The sequence below is a fragment of the Nicotiana tabacum genome, chromosome 12, assembly GCF_000715075.1.
Source record: "Nicotiana tabacum cultivar K326 chromosome 12, ASM71507v2, whole genome shotgun sequence".
NCBI classification, from domain to species: domain Eukaryota; kingdom Viridiplantae; phylum Streptophyta; class Magnoliopsida; order Solanales; family Solanaceae; genus Nicotiana; species Nicotiana tabacum.
In genome coordinates this window covers 23,964,668-23,984,541 of record NC_134091.1, presented here as the reverse complement: position 1 = coordinate 23,984,541, position 19,874 = coordinate 23,964,668, and the positions used below count along the sequence as shown (strand labels likewise).

Below are 19,874 nucleotides of genomic sequence, written 5' to 3'. Positions count from 1 at the left end.
CACCCGGAGCCGGCACTATTTGGTCATGTAACCCCAACTGCTCTATGACCCTTGATCTGATGATGTTGGCGAGCTACCTGGATCAATCAGCACACCTTTAACTCGATATTTAGTGAGAAGCACGGATATTACCAGTGCATCATTATGAGATTGTATGATGCCCTCGTCATCCTCGTCGTTGAACAAAATGGTTCCCTCGAGGATATAATCTCGGGTTCGTTTTCCCTTGTGATAGATACTTTAGTGTCCTTTATCATTGGCCTTTGGGGTTCATCAACCCCTCCGATGATCATGTTGATGACGTGCTGAGGCTCCTCTTGTTCGACCTGTTTGTTGGCATCCCTGTTCCTGAAGTGGTTTTTGGCTTGATCACTCAAAAATTCTCGGAGGTGCCTGTTTTTGAATAACCGGGCAACTTCTTCTCTCAATTATCGACAATCCTCAGTCCTGTGACCATGAGTGTCGTGATACTTACACATCAAGTTAGGATCTCTTTGGGTAGGGTCGGACTAAAATAGTCGGGGCTACTTGGTCTCTTTGATGCGCTCGATGGCTGACACGATGTTGGGAGCATCAACGTTGAAGTTATACTCTGATAACCTTGATGCTTTCCTACCCCCGAGCGGCTTGTCAAAACCATTTTTACTTATCAAACCTCAGCTACTGGGTCCTCGATCGCTTCTCTTCTCGTTCCTTATGGGGTGATACCCGGACCCATTTCCCCTCCGGTCCCCATTGTATGGTTGTTATCGATATCGGACCGGTCTTAACTCATGATCAACGGCTCTCTTAGATCTGTCATCGGCCCTGATGTGGTGCACAGACCCAGAAGGAGCTCCGAGTTGGTCATCCTCAACCCTGATCTTTGACTGGTACCTGTTGTGGACATCGGCCCAGGTCACCGCCAGGTACTCTACCAAATTTTGTTTTAGCTGTTGAGAGGCCAAGGAACTTCGGGGGTTAAGCTCTTGAGTGAATGCCTGGATGGCCCAATCATCTGCAACCGGAGGCATATTCATATGTTCTATCTAGAAACTTGACACGAACTCCCTAAGCATCTCATTGTCTCTTTATTTAACCTTGAAAATGTCTGACTTTATGGTCTTGACTTTCATGGCCCCGACATGGGCCTTTACGAAAGCATCTGCTAGCATAACAAAAGAATCAATGGAATTCGGGGGTAAGTTGTGATACCATATCATTGCTCATTTGGAAAAAGTCTCCCTAAACTTCTTTAGTAACACCGACTCGATTTCATCGTCTTCCAAGTCGTTCCCCTTGATTGAGCACGTATAGAAGGTCACATGATCATTTGGATGTGTGGTTCCGTTATACTTAGGGATATCAGGCATACGAAATATCTTCGGGATCGACTTGGTGCAGCACTCGGAGGAAAAGGCTTCTAGATAAATTTCTTAGAATCCGGTCCTTTCAATATCGGGGGTATTGTTCCCGGGATTTGATCAACCCTGAAATTGTATGTTTTCACCTTTTTGTCATTAGCCTCAATTTTCTTCTCACCTGACTCCACCCCTTTCGTTAATGCTTCAAGCATTTTCATTATCTCGGGGTTGACCCCGGGCTCAGTTTCACCCGATCTCTCGATGATTTATTCGTTTCTTTGGGTGCTTTCCCGGGATTGTTCGGGCTCGACCCTATTGGGGGCGTGGCCTTGATTCTGTAGCTGCACTATTACCGCCTGTTGAGCCCGCAATATTTTGAAGATTAGTCGTAGGCTTACCCCATCACCTTCGCCTTCTGGCGCTTCTCGAGCTATTGGTCGGGGTCCCCCGCGAACACTATTTTCGGGATCGGTTGGCAAATTAACGTCAATGGCCACCTGCGAGTTAGCATCGACGGGATCGGCCACTAAGACAACGTTGGGATCAGCAGGAGGCACCTCGTTGCTAGGCACCAAATTAATATTTTCGCCATGATGGCCAGACTCAGCGTCAACGTTCAAGTGAGCAGACTGAGAGTTCGATATTTTTGGGCTAACCTGAAATTAAATCTTTAAAGAACAAATCACCACTATTATCCTTAGCCCCACGGTGGGCGTCAAACTGTTTACCCTTAAATCGGGTAACAATTAATTTGTATGCGGTTTTAAGGATATGGTGATTGATTCAACACAAATAATTAGGAATGCTAGATAAATGAGTCAAAGACAAATTGAATGATCAAACCAATCGTAATGTTATATTTTAGCCCGAACCTAGGTTGAACAGCAGTTTTGCCCTCAGTCGGACCCTTGGTTCGAACCCAATTGTGAATAAAGATCAAATAGTTAAGTAAGAATTTTTGCAATAGCTAGAAAGCAGAAAATGAATTTGTATTGCCTTGATTTGCGTGTTACAATGTGTCTCTCAAAAGAAAAAACTACCCTTTATATAGTAAGAGAGTTTCATCTCTAGTACAAGTCTAAAAAATGTTAAAATCTTCATTTATCGTTAATTACTGATCCGTAACCGACATCGAGCGAAATCCGCGCATGATATTCAGTCAGGTACGAATATCACGGCCCTTTTATCCGTCGTGCGTAACCGTTTATCGTGTTTCCTGAGGTTTTAGAACTCGTTCTGGGGACGGAGAGCGTTGCTTTATCATGCTCGGTGATGAACACATCATTCTTCTTTCATGGGTTTCGATACGAAAGGTTCCCGGCCTCGATTTCAGTCTCAAGCATCCATGCCCTTCTTCCGTTTTCTTCACCGAAAAATCAGGGTACGCTTTATTCCCGATTTTACCCGTATACGGTGGTATCATTGTTACTACTATATGTAAATGTCCAAGGAGGACGAACTCGGCTGAACAATTGTACAAAAAACAATTTGTATTGTACTATAAATTTGGCCCAATCTCATTGGTATAGCTTTTGCCCACTTTTCTTGCTGACACGTATTGAATTGTTCTTCTTTTTGGAATGACACGTACTTATCTTTTCGGGTCATTTGCTTCCGTTCCTACTTCAATTGTTAGTTCTCCTTCTTCGATTTTTCTATGTCAATTGCATCTTCATCTCTCTTGCTATCTGTCTCATGTATCTCTCTCTTACTATTCTGGTTTTGTTTTAGAATTTTTCAATTTTGGCTCGAGTTTTGCTCTGGCGATGTTGTATTTCCGACTAACAGATAAGTGTTCATTCTTTAAGGATTTTCCGTCTTCTCCTCCAATTCCATAGACGATATTTATTGGTTGAGTCACTGCTAACTTTGGAATCTCTGATGGCTATTCTAGAATTATTTGCGCATTAAAGTTTATTCATAATTGAGTTTGCTCATGCATTTTCTGCTTTGAATATTATGTGTCAAATTTCTTGATTTTCTCCAGATTTCCTAAAAGGACGTTCTTAGAGAGGTTTTGAAGATCCGGGGGGGACTGTAATTGGGTATTACTTTTTCCCTTCTCTTTCATCCTTCGGGGCCCGATTGAAAAACAACTGAAATTACCAACTCTACTGCAGAATTTATTGCGTTTGCTCTTTTTTAAAATAAAAACAAAAATATTTTGAACATGCATGTACTCATTCATTATTTTTGTGTCAATTTCATAGCTCTCAGTAGAGATTAAGAAGTATTCGACGAGAATAGAGAAATACTCTGTGAACAAAATCCCAAAGGTCAGTAATGCATTTATGTCATGTCAATTATTACTTACGATCTATATTGAAGTTGGTCAATTATGACTTACTTTAGCTACTCAGTTTGGTCTAATTTTAAGTGCAACTGGTAAAAAAAGATGTAGATGGGCTTGTAGTAGGGGCAATAAGGTTGATGGAAGCCGAGGTGAGTAAGATAAAGAGTACATCACTTGATGCCATTAGTAAATTCCTGAAATTTTATGTTCACCGGGAGAGAGAATGTGTAACAAGTTTCAATTTAAAGAAACTTCTTTTTGATTATTTTATCTGCGCATTTGTGTGATAAACATGTAAGCATATGTCTGAAATTATAGTTCGAAGACTTGCCAACTGAAGCACTTCTGCTTTGATGATAACTGAACTAAGCTCTGGCCGCTTGTTTTAAGCTAATTATGATTTCACTGCTAAATTGTTGTAAATTAGGTTCATGCTAATAAAAGGGAAGAAAATAAACTTATCATTTTTGCGTCTAATATTTCTTAAATCTTTCCTTATGTTAGTAACTATATAGACATCTCAGTTCACATTGATTTGGACTATAATTTACAGCTTTAAAGCTTCATATTTGATGTTCATGTTGCTTACAGATGTACCTTTGGACCCAACACTCAGCAAATAGGAAAACGACATTGTGGCAAGTTATTCATATTTTACTTATTATAGAACAAAAGAGGAATAAAAGGTTTGATTATTTTTTTCATCTTCACATGATCAATGACTTAATTCATCCAGTCTATTACCTGGAGTTTATCATTGACGTTTTCAATATTGCCATAGGTACTAACAATCAATTGTAGTTGGAGCTTCTATTACCGGACTACTTATATGATAAAATAATTCACTAGCACATTAAAAATCTGGCCCAAAGAAAAGAGAAGGAAAATGGCACTTCGCTAAGAGAATGTAATGAAGCTAAAATTATCTCTCTTTTCATGTTTCTAATTTGTGTCTATTTAATGTCTGCTAGGTCAGATTTTGTTGTTGAATCTCCTTTTATTTCACTTAATTGCTCCAATAGACCTAAGGCAGCCCATTTATATTCGATAAGTTTTGCTGGAATGCTTGATGAAGTGAATTGGATGAATCCAAGAAATTGAATTGCATTATGAGACCCTTTTGTTCCTTAGTAAATCATAATTTTCTTTCATTTATTTCTTTTTCTATTTATTTGTTTTATGAGCGTCCTCATTGGTACATATAGCCACTTATAACTGCTTCGGAAGAACCTGTGGGCAACCTGCTTAATGAATCTGCTCAAAAGGTAAACATTTTATTGAAATATGTTTTTATATCCCTATGATCTTTCTCTGGTATATTATCGGATATATGGTAAGCATTATTGTGGTTCTCCTCCTCTGATACAAGTGTCTGATGCAAATGTGCTTTGATCAATTGCTATAGACTATAATAAGGGTGAAAAGTGAATTAACTTTTAATTCAACAATCCTTCCTCATTGATAGTTTGAAGTAATTGTATAATCATGTGAAATGGCTAGGTGTTGATATTCGACAGATGGACTTATAGTACTAACACTTCATGATGAATGGCTAAGTGAATCTTGCAATTCTGTAGCTAGATTTTTGATAAGCTTGGTGTGACTAAAAGAGAGGATCAAGTTCTTTTAGAATAGATATTGGTTAGTAATAATCAAAATGTTCCTTCAAGGACATCCGATAAATTAACAATAAAAAAGAATATATTTTGGTTTTTCCAAAAAATCTGACCATTGTGACTTGATTAGTGTTCCTTTAGACGAATAATCCAAAATATTTTTTCATTTTAGATGAATTTTCACTTTTAATAGCTTATGTACCTGTGAGCCAGTTTCGCATGTGATTTGGATGCATTACTTCATATTGTAGGTATTCTTGATGAAAAAGAGAAAAAGAACAGTTAGGAAAGAATAATTAACCCAAAGTAGAATTAGACTGATTTAAAATTCTATCAATACGAAATGCTGCATTCAGATTCTTTTGGGAGGAGTAAGTGCTTTTTGTGGTTTCAAGGGTATTCGTGGCTGATGTCCCACTACGAGTTTTGATTTTTGGAAACTGAATATTGCCATGTTTGACTTGGAGATATTCTTTTCGGATTAAAAGTTTGTCTTGAAGATAGGGTTATGATGCTCATTAACCTAACTCCGTTCCTAGGCTTAAAATCCTGTTGAGAAGATATACATAAATTTAATTTAGATTATATAATCTAAGGTTTAATGTCTATGTTTGACTTATTTATTAGCATATAGCAAAAAAGCCTAACTTTGTTGGGATGGAGAAGGAACAAGCACAATGAGAACTTTTAGCTTTCCTTGAGGCTGTTCAACCCAGTTTGATGGTTTTGTTTGAGAAGAGGAGAATGTTATTCAAGATTAAGTTTATGCAGTTGAGGGCCGGGGATGGTGATTCTGTCATACTATCATTGTTCTTTCTATTGTAAGTTATTAGTTTCTACCTGATGATATTCTTGCTATATTCCAATTTTTAGCTTCAAATATTCCTGAACAAAATTTTTATGGCACTTAGCATGAAGTTGCAAGCTACACTGTAAACTGGTATTTCACATAGGCAAAACATTACATGTATGTTGCGACTGTAAAAAGCATTTGTGATTCGACTCAACATGGACATAAAATAGACTTTCAACAAGCATATAAATACTTAAAAGTGTTGAACTTGAAACATGCTTAGCCTGTCATTAATTATTTAAAGAATACTAACATTTTATGTCCTCTTTTAAATGTTTTGCAGGAAAATGGACAGAGGGCTCGACTAACTGTCTTGAGTGCCAGATTAGAGTCATTGATGCATATGGTTTTGTGTTGTCCAAGTTAAATTGGACATAGCATGGTGTAATACTTTGGGTGCTTCATCTCTTTACCGCACATTCCCTCAAGAAAATCTCATGTTTCTAACGTTCCTTTGTTACTTTTCAACGTTCTTGTATGGGTTTGTCATATTTGGATTTACATGGTTTCTTCACTTTTTATTAAGTAAAAATAAAATGTATCAATATATTTCATATTTCATGGACCAATATGCCGGGCTAGTAAATTTAGTTTCGGTTTTATTGACGACCAAAGTAGTAAAAAATAAGGAAAACCCACAACTAAACTTGAGCCACTGAATTAGAAAGGGTATTATTAGATTTTCCTACAGAGATTTGACAATATAATTACTAAGAACCCTTCTAATTGGCAAAATTCAATGGACATAACCTACTTTGACAAATATCTATAACATGAGGTTAATTTATGTGGCATTTTTTGATTTATCATTCTATGTTCGGTATTCGAACATAAGACTTTGACTAATTCAGATTCACATCGTATAACCCTCGTCAAAGAGAAAAAGTCTCGCTAAAAAGAAAATCGTTCTCTAGACTACTATAAAGTTTTTTTTTTCATTTTCAAGTTTAGAACCTCATATCCTTGGTTAAAGATGATTTTTTTGTTTTATCCATCTCACTATATTTTTTGATATTCTCTAATTTTCTGGCATTTGCTTTTATTGAACTTGAGGTAACTAGGTGTAAACTTCAATGGAATCCTGTTCCATTATTTTAAGAAAACGCCACTCTAGTAAATGATTCAAATAGTTTTAAGTACAACAACAACAACCCAGTATAATTTCACTAGTGGGGTCTGAGGAGTGTAGTGTATACGCAGACCTTACTCTTATCCTGGAGTTGAGAGATTGTTTCCGATAGACCCTCGACTTCCTCCCTCTAAGAACTATCCACCTTACTCTTGGGGTGACTCGAACTCACAACCTCTTTGTTGAGGGTGAAGTGTGTTCACGCAACCTCTTTTGTCCAAATAGTTTTAAGTAGCTAGCACAAATAGAGCTTAGGATTCGAAATGTAATAGGAGTAGACAATAAGCCAAAATTGTACACAGATTCTGAAAGGTTCGGTCAGTGGCTCAGCCACTATCCTCGAGACTCGAGCAATCTGTTTAAGCGAAGGCCAGTGAGATTTGAATATAAAAGGCAACAAAAAAGTAAGAATTAGCATTAGTCATTATCTTAACTTAGATGAATATTCATTTACGGTCTAAATATACCTATGTACTAAGAATACTCATTATCATACTATTGGATTGTCGATACCCTTACAGTCATACTTTGGGTTCAAATATACTTCTTATTCAAACGGAGGGACACATGTTATCGTCTTGTTGGCCAATTCTAAATATCTCTTAATCAATTAAAAAGACTCATTACACATACCCGAAAAGTAATTTTCTAAAGCAATTTTTATTTTTATAAAAACTGAAAAAAACTAAAAAAAATTTTTACTAAAAACTGAAAAAAACGAAAATATTTTTTTTTTCAGTTTTTACAAAAAAGTGATTTAAAAAAACTGAAATTTTTTTTTTCTAAAACAATGTTTTTGCAAAAAGTGAAAAAAAAACTGAAAAGTAGTTTTCTAAAGCAATTAAAAATGGAAAAAACTAAAATATTTTTATCTAAAAACTGGAAAAAAAAATATTTGTTTTTTCAGTTTTACAAAAACATTGCTTTAGAAAATTACTTTTCAGTTTTTTTTTAGTTTTTACAAAAAAAATTGCTTTAGAAATTATTTTTCAGTTTTTTTTAAAGCAATATTTTTCTAAAAACTGGAAAGAAATATTTTTGATTTTTTCAGTTTTTAGTAAAATAAACATTCAGTTTTTTTCGATTTTTACAAAAACATTGCTTTAGAAAATTATTTTTCAGTTTTTTTTCCAGTTTTTACAAAAATATTATTTTAAAAAATATTTTTCAGTTTTTTTAAAGCAGTTTTTTTGTAAAAACTGAAAAAAAAAAATATTTCATTTTTTTTTCAATTTTTGGTAAAAAACCCAGTTTTTTCCAGATTTTACATAAACAATTGTTTTAGAAAATTATTTTTCGGGTATGGGTAATGAATCTTTTTAATTAATTATGAGATATTTAGAATTGGTCAACAGGACGATGACACGTGTCAATCCGTTTAAATGAGGGGTATATTTGAACCCAAAGTATGACTGCAGGGGTATAGATAACTCAATAGTATAACGAAGGGTATTCTTAGACCATTTTCAAAAATATATGGGTATATTTGGCCCTTTCCCGTTTACTTGTACCAATGTTATGCCATTTATTCCTTCGTGCCTACCTTTTCTTTATTACTTCCAGCCAACTAATAGGCCGTTGGACTAATAATTTATTTGGTCAAACTTCTAAAATTAGCTTATTTTAATAACTATTTTTTTAAAATATTTTTTTCAAAAATATTTTTGGTGAGAATCAATTTGTGTTTGGTCAAACTTTTAGAAAGAAAAAAAATATTTTTGAGTAGAACTAGAAATTATTTTTGAGAAGCCGAATAAATTACTTTTTGAAACACTAAAAGCTTGATCAAACACTAATTGATAAGCAAAATTATTTTTCAAATTAATTAACCAAATACAAATCACTTCTTATCAAATGAAAAACACTTTTTAAATAAAACTTGGTCAAATACTATACGTCCTAAAGTGGCACCCTTCCTCGTGGAAAATTTAAAAAAAATTAACCTTTTTCACAATTTATGCTTTGTATTTGGCAAATTATGGAAAATTTTCTGCTTCTTGCATTAATCCGTGTAACATTTAAAGAAGAAGGTGACACGTCTTCTTCACTAAATGAAAAGTCCGACTTGGATAAGAAAACTTAAGGAGCCAGATAAGCGTCTATAGGCGTAGTTTTGACAATGTATTCGTATATCCCGACACAATAGATTCAAAAATTAGAGTTTTCTATAGTCCTTTACTAATATTTTTCCGCCTTGTTGTTTTTTATTTTTATTTTCATATTCATGTCCATGCACAGCATTGTCATTCCTCACATGCAACCTAAAACTTATATTAACACCTATTCACATGATCACATCTGCCATGCAGGAATCCAATATAGCGCAGCAAAGCAAATTGGAGCAGATTATTTAACTAAGGGTAATTATCTATGAATGTCACTGTTCTTTCTTTTATATTACAAAAGTAACTTATGTTTTGCTATTTTATCCACAAGGTCACTCACTATACTTTTTAATATTTTTAAAGCCAAATATTTTAAAAATAATAAGGCACCCATTAAAAAAACGAAAAATGGTCAAATATGCCCCTGAACTATTGAAAATATAGCAATTATGCCCTCCGTTTGTATTTGGGTACATAATTGCCCTTGCCGTTAATAAAATGGTTCACTTTTGCCCCTCCCCACTAACAGACTTCACATCAAGGACAATTTTGTACCCAAATACAAACAGATGGCATAATTGCTCTATTTTCAATAGTTCAGGGGCATATTTAACCATTTTTCGTATAAAATAATATTTTTTTGCTGAGTTAAAAAGGTCCAAATATACCCCTAAATTATTGAAAATAGAGCAATTATGCCATCCGTTTGTATTTGGGTACAATAGAAGGGCACAATTTTGTACCCAAATACCCACATCAAAGAAATGTAAAAGTGGAATAAGTGATAGTAACTTATGGATGTATTGATATGCGGTTGCAAATTAAAATAGGAAGACGAAACGGAAAAAAAAATCACCATTAATTACTTGGTATTCTAATAATAAGATTTTGCATTAAGAATTGATATTACAATGTAAAAGGTTATTGTATTACGGATACATCAATGATGAACAATGGCATTGTATCCTTTGAGCAGATCCGGATTCGAGTCCCTCTAATGGGGTATTGTTTGGTTATCTTACATGTTAGGACTTAAGAGTTCAAAGAATATAAAATCAAATCACACGAATTTGATCCAGTAAGAAAATAATAAGTGAAGCTGGCCGGAGGGATTTTCCCGTGAGATTTCTCGTAATCATAGTAATTACTACGTAAAAGATATGGAACGACATTCCTTTCCTTTTTCTTTTTACAGAGAAGATTTTTTCTCCAACATGGATTTTCAACTCAGCAAAAAAGTATTATTTTATACGAAAAGGGGTCAAATATGCCCTTGAACTATTAAAAATAGAGCAATTATGCCATCCGTTTGTATTTGAGTATAAAATTGTCCTTGATGTGGAGTTTGTTAGTGGGGAGAGGCAAAAGTGAACCACTTTATTAACGGCAAGGGCAATTTTGTACCCAAATGCAAACGGAGGGCATAATTGCTCTATTTTCAATAGTTCAGGGCATATTTGGACCTTTTTCGTTAAAAATATTTTCTTGACCCGCTCTGAAACCTGACCCGTTATCATTTAAACCTTTTCTTTTTTAAAGTTTCATTTACTATGAGCAAAACGGCAGCGTATAAAAAGTCATTGTGAGCAAAAGTTGATCCGCGTTTAATCAGCTAAAAAAGTTTATTAGCTGGTGAAGTTGAGGCAATTTAATGTAAGCAAAGGAAGTCAATTGGACATTGCAAAAATAATTTTTTGATATGCTAAATAAAAAGAGCATTGCTAAGATAAATTAAATATTACTACTAACCTAATAAGTTCAATATAAATAAAAAGGCAACTCGGTACACTAAGCACTCACTATGCGGAGGTCCGGGGAAAGGCCGGACCACAAGGGTCTATTATACACAGTCTTACCCTGCATTTCTGTAAGAGGCATTAAACTAACAAATAACTGCCTCTGAAAATTAAAACTTGCAATCTAATAGCATCGATAAAAATACGAGTATAATGTGTGTCATTCTCTCTCTAGCCTAGGGCTCTCGACGAACGTTAAGCTAACATACGCCGATGGTGGTAGCCATGGCTAGAGGGCGAGGATGACCGAAGAAACAAGCAATTGTAACAATGGGAAGCTCAGTAAGTGCCAGGGTAATAGCTGAAACCTTAGAAAATGGAAGTGAACAAAGAATTGTAACACCACTAGAGACTCAATTCCCGTCTCTTTCACCGTTGGTGTCGGCATTAAATTAACCACTGGGATTAAGAAATTGAACCTCTGTGGAGATCCAAAGACGCAATTGACTGGAAATGAAAGAGCACAAGGAAGCGCAAGTGCTAATGTTCCAAAGACTCAAAGATTCAACAAAGGAGAAAGATGAAGTAGCAATGAAGCAACAAGCTACAGAGCCTACTAGGACTGGACTATTCAACTGTAATCGTGCTGCAACTAATGGTATGTCTCTTGATTATATTCCTCCGGAATTGGTTGAGGGATCTGTAATTGTTAATCTTGGCAAAGAAGAAACAGAAAAGGAGATTGATAAATAGAAGTTGGCATTAATAGTATATGTAGTGGGAGATACATCTGGGTATAATTATATGAAAAAGTGTGTGCAGCAAAACTGGAACACTATTGCGGAACCTGAAATCTATTACCATAAGGAGGGATACTATGTTGTTAAATTTCTGAGCATAGAAGATTTGAATGAAATTCTGTTTGCGGGCCCTTATAGTATTAACACCTCTGATCTTAAAGCAATGGACTCCAGATTTTGACTTCAATGTAGAGTTCCTCACAGAATTACCTTTATGGGTTAAGTTCCAAATCTGCCCATCAGATGTTGGAAGAGGGTCTCATTGAGTAGGATAGCCAGTGCCATTAGTGTCCCTAAATATGCATATGAATGCACAATAAAGCAGACCAAAATATCGTTTGCTCGAATGCTCATAGAAGTTAATGTCACTAAGCCCTTGCCATCTACAATAATAGTGATGGATCCTTCAGGAAAAACTTTTCATCAGGCAATGATTATTGAATGGAAACCTGAATACTATGAAGAATACTCAATGATAGGGCATAACTGTGTTACACAAAGGTTGGATAAATTGAAGAAAGGGGAACCAAAGCAAGCTGGTCCAACAAAAAGGAGGAAGGGACCTCAAAAACTGGTTCCAACTTGGGTGCCAAAGGTAGATAATTATATGCCAGCTACCTCTACTGGTGATCAGGAGGGGACTAGCTATGTAGTTGTCACCAAACAGGTTCAGCAGCCAGCAAAGACAATGGTAAATAAAGAGATAGATCCACAAGCCTAGGAGAAACAGTATTAAAAGGCAAGGCAACTAAGGAAATGGTAGACTTATGAATCAAATAGTGGAAGTTGCTATACCAGTGAGAAATGAGTTTGAAATATTGCAACAAGATGATGTTGTGGTGGCAACCTTACTCTCTTCTGATTTAGGAGGGGGATTCATATGCCATCATTAATGTCCTGGTTAGCATGGAATATGAGAGGAGTTGAATAAAAGGTATAAACAAAAGTAAATAGCTACATATCTTAAAGAGAATAAAGTAAAGTTAGTAGGATTAAGGGAAACAAGAGTAAAGGAACATAAAACATCAAGCATTAGCAACAAAATAGCTCCTGGATGGGGGTTTGAAGCTAACTATGCACATGCAGTTAATGGGAGAATATGGATTCTTTTGGATAGCAATATATACCATATTAAGATTATACAGTAAGAAGCACAACTTTTACATTGTAGTGTGGTTAGCAGGAATCAAGCTATTGATTGTGATGTGATATCTGGGGAGATTTCAATTCTATATTATGTCCATAGGATAGACTACATGGTGAAGCAGTAACTAGTACGGAAATAAGGGACTTTGCTGAATATATTCAAAACCTGATGTTAAATAAGCTACCATGGAAGGGTGATTATTACACCTGGACAAATAGATAATAAGGTGCTGACAACATTTGGAGTAGAATTGACAGAGAATGGAGAATGCAGACTGGATGATGCAGTTTGGACATCTCACTACTGAGTACAAACTACCACATATCTCAGATCATAGCCTTATGTTGATAGCTACTAATCTGAGGAAACCAAGGATCAAACCACCATTAAGTCCTTCAATGTTTGGTATAACACATGAGAACTTTCTTAAGCTAGTGGAGGAATGTTGGACACAGAGCTTGCACCTGGATAAAATGAGAAACATCTGGCTGAAATAAAAAGACCTTAGGGGCAAATTAAAAATTCTAAATGAAATTGAATTCAAGGGTGTTGTAATGAGAATTAAATAAGCGAGATAAGATCTTCAAGAGATCCAGACCAAGATGAGTATACAATAAACAGATGCACTTACCTCAGAAGAAAAGAATATAATCTGCCAACTTGAAAAATGGTCCATGATCCTCAGAAGGAAATTTATGTAGGGTTATGCTATATAGGAGATGACAAAGCACCATGGGTGGATAAATATAATGCAGTATTCTATAAAATAAAAAAAGCATATCCAATCATCAAGAATGAAGTCATAGAAACAGTAAAGGAGTTTTTCACAACAAGTACCTTGTTCAAAGGCATCAAGTGTACAACAGTTACTTTGATTCTAAAGGTAGCCAACAACCCTGCTACAATCAAAGAGTATAGGCACATTACCTGTTGTACTGTTCTCTATAAATTCATAGCTAAAATCTGAGCAGGAAGAATACATAAGGTTATTGCTAGCATCAGCATAGAAACACAACCTGGATTCATTTCTGGGAGAAAGGTTGCACACATTGTAATCTTGGCACATGAACTGGTAAAGGCATACACAAAGAAATATATCTCAACTAGATGCATGATCAAGGTAGATATTCAGAAAGCCTATGACACAAGATTGAAGGTTCCTAAATCAGATACTGGAAGAGTTGCATTTCCCCCCAAAATTTGTTAGATGGGTGATGGAATGTGTGTCAACTCTCAACTATTCTATAGTAATCAATGGATAACCAACCAAACCATTTGATGCTTCAAGAGGGCTCAGACAAGGGGACCCAATATCATCATTTCTATTTGCTATAGTCATGGAGTACTTAAGCATAAATCTTAGTGAATTGAGGGATAAGAAATTATTTATATATCATCTTAAGTGCTCAATAATAAATATCACTCACTTGAGTTTTGCAGATGACTTGCTAATATTTGTCAAAGGAGATATAACCTATGTAGGTCTACTGCACATAAAGTTTGGCAACTTCACAACTACCTCAGGTTTGCAAGCTAATCTGTCAATAAGTGCTATATATTTTGGTGGAGTCTCAGATCCTTTCAAATATGATATCTAGCAGCTATTGGGTTATGGGCAAGAGGAATTACCTTTTAGGTACTTAGGAATCCCATTGGCTACAAGAAAACTGAAGTTAGTTGAATGGCAACCCTTAATCGCCAAGATCACTGTAAGGGTGCCTTCATGGGTAGCAAAGAAGTTGTCATATGTTGGTCGAGTCCAATTGGTGAAATTGGTTCTATTTGGAGTTTAATCTTACTGGGCTCAGTTGTTTATAATACCTGCTAAGGTGATGAAGGACATAGAAGTTTACGGCAGAAGCTATATTTGGTCTGGAGCAAATGAAATTACTAGAAAGTCATTGGTATCCTGGAGTAAAATGTGTGTGCCAAAATCAGCTGGAAGTCTAAACCTCACAAATTTGAAGATCTAGAACAAAGCAGACATAGCTAAAACTTGTTGGGAATTACATAGTAAAAAAGATACTCTATGGATCAAATGGATACATGGGTACAATATAAAGGGGAAGCAATTAGTGAATATGTCTATACCCAAGCAAACAAGCTGGATGGTAAGGAAAATATTCAAGGCAAGAGAGGAATTGAGTAATGTGGAACATGACTCATCAAGTAACAGGAGCATGATTAGGAGCATCTACCTAAAAATGATTGGGGATTTACCAAAGGTTACCTAGAAGAATCTAATGTGTATGAATGCATCAAGGCCAAAAGCAGTTTTAATAAAATGGCTCCAATTTCAAGATAGATTACTCACAGCAACAAAGCTGAAAAGCTGGGGAATGCAGATAGATACAAGGTGTCAAATGTGCAAACTAACAGACGAGAGTAGAGATCACTTATTTGTTGAATGTGAAGTTCGCATACAAGTGTGGGGCAAATGTCACACCCCAATCTCGGGGAACGCGACCGACGCTCAACCGAGTGAACCCGGTCGAGCAAGCCTATTAAACCTTTTCTACCCGACTCATTCGTAATCCAAAAAGGGAATGCATCACCATTTGTTAAACATGGGAGAGATCAGTTATATAAATATATAAATGTTGCTAGTTCATTTTTCCTTATATACTTTATGACACATTTAAGTTTCCAAAAGCCCATACGGTATACAATCTAGTGGAAAAGAGTTTCAAAATACAACCTGATCCAACGACCACCCCGAAATTCATACATGACCCACATAAACGTCTACGAAGCTTCTAAAGATACAAAAGACCCACATGACAATGCCGGCAATAAGGCCCCGCCTATACCTCAAAATGTGAAAACTTATACAAAAGAAGAACTACATGACTCCTAGGAGAAATGGGGCTCACCAAGACTGTTGTGAGGAGAGAAAGAGAGCACCACTATCTGCGATCATCGATATCTGCGATGGAACCACCTACATTCATTCAAAGATGTAGCGCCTCCGGCAAAAGGAACGTTAGTACTGTCGAATAGTACTAGTATGCAAGGGCAAACACCAATCTTAGTAGAATGAACAGTGAAACAAGGAGAAGGCGTCACAAGAATCAAAAGTGCTTCACAAAAATACAAAGAAACAACAAGTAAGGATCACATAATTTCTGAGTCAATCTTTCCATCTTTTTAGATTAATAATCTTTAGTGCCAAGTGCCACAACTCACAATGCCACCGTATTTTTACACGGAGTCTGGTCTCGGCCCAAACGGCTAAGCTGTTTCAAGTGAGACATATCCATATCCACAATGTAAATCAATAATTCTAACACAAATGCCACCATGTGTACAGCATGGCGTCCGATCTCGGCCCGATCGGCTAAGCCATCCCACTTGAGACATAACCTATTTCAATTGTTCGCTCAATTTACATTTCTTTTCCATCTTTCATTACATGGTACAAACAACCTCATTTATTAAATAGTTCCCGGTACTTGGGCACATTTTACAATTCAAGTCTTTTTTTTTTATTCGTTCAAATAACATCATCATTCATGTCGATAAGTACCATCACATAAGGCATTGCACACATAAGGGAAAGAGCTTGGAAAAATCATAATTACGTTCTCAAATAGCATGATGACATGGTAAACATCTAGAACAATTAGGGAGCATGAATCTTTCAACCCAACACATTAAGGCAAACAATTCTAGTATGATCAAGTCGGAACTTACACCAATTATTCAGACACCAAGAGTTCGATTCTAAGAAGAAGAGAGTTAGCCATACATACCTCAATCGAGCTTCTTTGACTCTACAATTATCCGGAACTCTTAGCATCCCCAATCTATTTTTAGCAATATAACAAGTTGAACTAAAATTAGGAAGACATTCATGGTTTTAGTCCACTTGAACATTTTATCAAATACCAAGTATATATTAAGGTTTTAAGATTCTTTTCATGGGAGGTTTCATCCTTCATAACCCATTCATCTCCATTCTTAGCCTACATTCTCTCTACATCTTTTTTATCTTACATGCATGCAATGTAATCACCCCCATCCAAAGCTTTAAGTGATGATTGAAGATCAATTTGATGAAAATTAGGCCTTCCCTCTAGAACTCTCTCTCTCTCTCTCTCTCTCTCACACACACACACACACACTCACTCACTCTAGAAAATATCAGAAAATGGGCTCAAACTGGTCTAAAGGGTTGTTTTAACGGAATGGGGGTCGGATTTTAAATTAAGAAAATAGGTGCCCTGACAGAGGTCTGCGGTCGCATATACGACCGCATAATGGTTATGCGGTCCGCAAAGTGACCGCAGAAATGGCCCTTAGGGGCTTGAATTGACTAACTGTATATGCAACCAGTATGCTGTCCGCATACCTGTTCTACGGTCGCATAATGCACCACAGAACTCCCCTTCGCAAAAGTTCAAGATAGATATGCTATCAGTATGCGGCCCGCAAAGCGATTATGCGATCACATAATTGGGCCGAATAACTGGCCTCAAAATTGGCCAATTTTCTGCTTCACTCTGCGGCCATTATGCGGTCCGCAGAGTGGTTATGCGGCCGCATAATGGGCCGCAGAAATGCGTTCTTCTGTAAAATATTTTCCTCTCAGTCCGTAGGGTAACGTTCAATCCAAAAATTCCGAACCGCAGCTTGCATTTCTACTATAATAATGCAGGAATCTATCTTGGCACCACGAAACCTCGAGTTTTTTATTTAAATTTTTTTACGGGTCCTTACAGTAAACTAATGGCATGAATACAAATTGCTTGGCCAACAATGATTTTATGGGATCAAATGCAAAACTGGATAGAGCAAAGTACAAGAGAAAAGATTAAACAAGCAAGAATTATGAAGAGTTGATATATACAAAGTTCATATATGCAATATCGATTGAATGAAATAATAGAATCTTTTTGCAGAAAGAGGATACAAGTGATGCTAGAGCTAGAGAGATAGCCACTTGTCATGTTCGTGTTGATGCATTAGGATGCCTTTACAGAACTTTAGATTCCCTAGCTAAGGTGTATCGGCTGAGTTATAAAGTCTAACTGAATTTGTAAATACTTTACTTGGTAATTAATGAAAGTTGATAGTTACCCACACAAAAAAAAATACGAGTAAAAGACTAAAGATACTCTGACTATATGAGATAGAAAAATCTTCTCCAAAAGTTTGATCTTCCTCAAATTACTAGAGAACAAAAACATATAATTTTTACCATCGAACTACCATATGCTGCCAACACACAACAACACCACTTAACAAAAAATATTGCTCATAAAGAAGACGGTAAATAATAAGTTAAGGTACTAGACTACGAGTTTTAACAAAAGAAGACACTATTTAATGAGACTTAAAAAAGTCAAAATGGTTTTTTTCTTTTTAATAGGTGCCTTATTATTTCTTAAAAATTTGGATTCTAAAAAAGAATTGACAAGTATAATGAGTAGCCTTGTGAGTACGATGGCAAAAAACTAAATAACTTTTGTGATACAAAACAAAGAAAAATAACTTTCATAGACAATTGACTTTAGTTGATTGACCTTTTGAATAATCAGCTTAAGCCAATTGACCATACAACCCTTCTATAAGAAAAAATAAAAAGAGAAAGAATATATTAATAACCATGACAAGTAAATGCACATTGAACGTGATTGAAGTTTCATATTAATAGTTAAAACTCCAGTCCAGATGCATGTATAAAGTTTAATTATACACGTAAAACACTAAAATATCAACAAATGTAAATTCGAACTCATAATTTCAAAAGTCTAATATGTTTGTGTTAAATCTTTTAAAAGTCGAATCATCAAATTTAAATCCTAAATACGATATTACCATTATGTTTTTAATCTTAACAAAGAGACAATATTAAAGAACTTCTGTAGGCCATTAAGGCATATCTCTAGGTAGATATATGATATATCTCATGAAAACGAGAGTAGCCAATTAATCACCGGAAAAAAATTAATCTTTTCTGATTGAAGGGTATCTTATTTTAGATGGGTTTAACGTACTAACTCGTAATACTTTATGTTTTTGTCCCACTACAAGACAAGAGGGGTATGAAATTATACGTTACTATTACGGGTGTACATATGCCGAATTGCTTAGAGTTTTTCAATTACCAAATTAAATTAATTATTTCAGATTTTTAAATTTATAAACCAAACCAAACCAACAAAAGTCGGGTTATTCAATCTCGATTTTTCTCAGGATTTTTCGAGTTTTTTCCGACAAAATCTTCAAAGCATAAAATATATAATTTGTGCTCTAATATTTCTAGGGTCCTAGTAGGATAAAACTATATAAGATGTTATCCAATAAAATAATACAAAATAATGTGAGATGAGTCATGATTATACTAAAATACTCAACAAATCGCATAAAATAAATATTGCTAATTAATAAGTCATAATAAAAATAAACATAATCTAAAAGTACTAAGTCATGCTAAAATAAGTACGACTAATAAGTACTAAGTATTAATTACACGACTAAATAATATTAATAGTAAGTTATGCGTTTTCACTATCTAAATTAATGCAAAACTAAAAAAATAAATATCAAATACTATTGTCATTCTTAGTATTGAATTATTTTTTTTTTGTTAGCATTAATATTGATTTAATTTTGCTTTGGGCTTTATTTGAGTTACTAACTTTTATGGACTATAAAACGTATTTGATCATTCAAAAGTTCTAAGTCCAAGCTTGAAATAATACATTAAAAAAGAGAACTATGAAAAAGTTTAAACAATATTTATAAATTATATTAAAAATATTCTTTTTATGTCTAAAATATTTTTAAAACTTGTATAGTAATGTTGGGTTGGGTTGATTTCAGTTTAACTTTTTTTTAGTTAAAACC

General features: G+C 35.2%; 1 long non-coding RNA gene across 3 annotated transcripts; it reads left to right on the top strand.

The window, feature by feature from the left end:
- Positions 1–2,851: 2,851 nt before the first annotated feature.
- Positions 2,852–6,616, top strand: LOC107818532 (uncharacterized). Of its 3 annotated transcripts, none has more exons than XR_001655447.2 (5): positions 2,852–2,974; positions 3,075–3,388; positions 3,554–3,619; positions 4,228–6,073; positions 6,389–6,616. It is a non-coding gene; the product is annotated as an uncharacterized LOC107818532 (long non-coding RNA). The 3 variants fall into 3 exon arrangements; XR_001655449.2 differs by lacking the exon at positions 2,852–2,974 and having other exon boundaries at positions 2,981–3,388; positions 4,228–4,901; positions 5,880–6,073; XR_001655446.2 differs by lacking the exon at positions 2,852–2,974 and having other exon boundaries at positions 2,981–3,388.
- The last annotated feature ends 13,258 nt before the right edge of the window (positions 6,617–19,874 follow it).